General features: G+C 36.0%; 1 non-coding gene across 1 annotated transcript; it reads left to right on the top strand.

Annotated features, from left to right (window-relative positions):
• The first annotated feature begins 1,343 nt into the window (after window positions 1-1,343).
• LOC123455159 lies at window positions 1,344-1,450 on the top strand. Its single transcript, XR_006633717.1, has one exon. It is a non-coding gene; the product is annotated as a U6 spliceosomal RNA (small nuclear RNA).
• The last annotated feature ends 1,973 nt before the right edge of the window (window positions 1,451-3,423 follow it).

The raw sequence follows: 3,423 nt of genomic DNA, 5'->3' as shown, positions 1-3,423 counted from the left end.
GAGATTGCTTAGTTGCTTAGTGGCTAAGGTGCCTGCTTGCAAAGCCTAAGGAACCAGGTTTGAGTCTTCAGTTCTCAAATAAGCCAGATACACAAGGTGGCATCTATGTCTGGAGTTTATTTGCAGTGGCTGGAGGCCCTGGTGCACCCATTCTCTCTCTATCTGCCTCTCTCTCTCTCTCTTTTTTTCTCTCTCTCTCTCAAACAAAATAAGATAAAATAAAATCAACTTATTTAAAAAAAATCAAAGTCTAACTTCACATTGCCAATACTGAAATAAAACAAAATGTATCATGTATCTATACTATTCCACTATAGAAAGGGCAAGATTATAAGAGTGTAGGATGCCAATATTTATCATATATGATATACTTTAAGAATAAGATGCGTTGAATGCATTTTTTTTACTAAAGTATCCAGCACAGGATAGCCTGTGCAATTTAATCAATTTAATTTTAACTGCTACATTTACTTTTCAGTAAGCTAATATCATTGTAATAATTAAATTTGTAAATGTGAAAATAGCATAAATACAATAAAAACTTAAAACCTAATTTCTTTTTTATTGCTTTGGTAACAAACCTTGGGTAAATTTTTCTTTCATCTGATGTACATTAGTATTTCAAATACACTTACTATTCTTATAGTTTACAAAGTTAAAGATTAAATCACTACATCTTAAAGGCTTTGAACAAGTATGTATCTTACCCACTGGGGTAGCAAAGGATTTTGCACTTGGATGAAAAAGGTCTTGCACTGAATTATATGTTTGTTATTTCCCAAATATTATTGTGATAGGCATGATTATTTGAGAAGTTTCTGAGGTTTTCATAACACCTCCACAATCACACAGCTCATACACGGCAGATACAAGATGTGAATCCAGGTAGGTCCAAATCCAAAATAAAGGAACATATAGTAAAAAGTCTTACAATTCATTGATTCGTTTATTCATAAACTGTATTTAGACACTTGTGCATAAATGTCAAAATGATGCAATAATAATTCCATGACCTTAAACACTTTTTTTCAATTTGCTTTATTAATTATGGACATACTTACAATGGAATCATCACATGTTGGTACCATCCTTTCCCTCATTCCTGCCCCTTTTCCAACTCCTCACTGGGGTCACAGGTTGTCCTCACGGGAAATAGAATTAAGCATTCAATGAAGTTTTATTGAATGAGTGAATAAGCAATTCTTGCTTATTGGTTAGATATCTATTGTATACAAAATACTGTCCTAGATCCTAATGTGTACAACCTTGTGAATGTTTTGTTTTTACTTCCTTGAGGCAAAAAGCCTTAGATATTGATAGGGAAAAAGCATTATATACACACAGTGCTCACTTCGGCAGCACATATACTAAAACTGGAAAGACACAGAGAAGATTATCATGACCCCTGTGCAAGGATGACACAGAAGTTCATGAAGCATTACAGACACTTATTGCCATGATAATTAACAAATAGTAGAAAAATCATAATGTTCATCAGTCCCCAAAGGGAAAGAGACACACTCCATCTGAGAAAATCACAACACTCTCCTCTGAGAACAGAAAGGTTAAATTTGAAGCTTAGAACTCGAGAGGAAATGTGTGGCTGAGAAACCCAAGAGATCCAAAAGGAGAAAGAAGAAATGGAGCAGATATATTCATGGACTAGAACACAGTCTTAAAGACCATGAATATTATCCAGCTTCATATCATCTTCCATGGCTTGAGTACCTTGTTTCATTTCTGTGTGGTGTAAAATAACATGGACGATCATTATGGTTTGAATATGAAGTGCTTCCCAAAGGGTCATATGTCAGAGCACTCAGTCCTCAACCATAGTGATGCTTTGGAGACTGTGAAACCTTTGGGACATGAGCCTTAATGGGTGGACATAAGTAACTAAATGATAAACCTTTGATGGGCACACTGCTCCTGGTTCTTGTCTCACTGCTCAACTACGTCGTTCACAACCCTGATATGATTAAGTGTTCGTGATGTACACTGCCATGGAGCTATGGGACCATGCCTTCCCTGCTATGGTGAACTGAGAGTGCCTGACACCACGAGACCAAATCAGCCTTCCATAAATTTGTTTCTGTCTGGTATTGTGAAGAAATAATTAACATAAAAATCGGACCTGAGGAGCCAGAAATATCTTCCAGGCAATCTTCACCCTTCATAGCCTTTATGGTAACATGATGAGGTTATAGGATTATAAAAATCAGAAGCATAATTAGTAGATGATTAAAAATATATATATAATGCTGAAGTGGGTTGTCTGTTGTTGCCCTGTAAGTATGGTTGAGTGGGATGTCAGGAACCATGATGCTTACTTGCTGTCTTTTCAAATAGTATATTTTCATTTTTCATTATATTTTTGAGTGAGGGTACATGTGTGGCAGTCAGAGGACAACCTCCAGTGTTAGTCCTTATGTTTCACTTTGTTTGGGATTGGGGATCTCTTTTTGGCCACCACTGTGCATGCCAGGCTGTCTCATAATGTTCTGGGGATTTTACTTTCTCTTTCTCCCACGTTGCCGAAGAAAAGCTGGGATTAGTGATGCTTGCTACTATGTCCAGCCTTAAGTGGACCTCTGAAGACACAAACTTGGGTCCTCATGCTTGTGCAGTAAGCACTTCTGCTGCCTGGTCCATGTTCCCAGCCCTTACGTGCTATGCAGCTAACCCCACCAAGTAATTGAATTGGTTGTTCAAGGTTTTAATTATGAATGTCCTCATTGATGATAAATAAATAAAATAGATATATTCATTTAATAAACTATTGATTAGTAGCCACTATATTAAAGGTTCAATGCTTAGTAATGATAATGCATAGGTAAATAAATGTAGTCCCTGGCCCAGAGAAGTCACAAATAGGGTGATCTTTCAAACACACTGATAATCCCATATAGAGGTGTCCATGCACACATCAATTTAGGAAAATCTTTCTTTCTAGAGTGACTTCATAAAAAGACTTTGAAATTATTAAGTTATGGACCAGTATGGTTACAAATAATTTTTATATAAGCTCTTAGAATAACTGATTTTGCAGAATTTGGAATTTCTTGTTTTTTTACACCAATTATTCTCTTTTTCTGAATTCAAATATAATTTTCCTCTTAAGAGAAGACGAATATTTTCTAAAACAGTATTTCAGGACCTAAATATTCAAAAAGTTCCTTTAGTATCCCAAATTCTTTTTTTTTTTTTTTCTTTTGGAGGTAGGCTCTCACTCTAGCTCAGGCCGACCTGGAATTCACTATGTATTCTCAGGGTAGCCTGGAACTCATGGTGATCCTCCTACCTATGCCTCCCAAGTGCTGGGATTAAAGGCATGTGCCATTACACTTGGCTAGCATCCCTAATTCTTCAATGGCACAATGACTTCCAAACCAATAATTTATTTACTTATATTACTTAGTTTAA

The sequence above is a fragment of the Jaculus jaculus genome, chromosome 15 (assembly GCF_020740685.1).
Source record: "Jaculus jaculus isolate mJacJac1 chromosome 15, mJacJac1.mat.Y.cur, whole genome shotgun sequence".
Classification (NCBI taxonomy): domain Eukaryota; kingdom Metazoa; phylum Chordata; class Mammalia; order Rodentia; family Dipodidae; genus Jaculus; species Jaculus jaculus.
The sequence above is the reverse complement of the archived record's forward strand: the minus strand, read 5'-3'. Positions and strand labels throughout refer to the sequence as shown.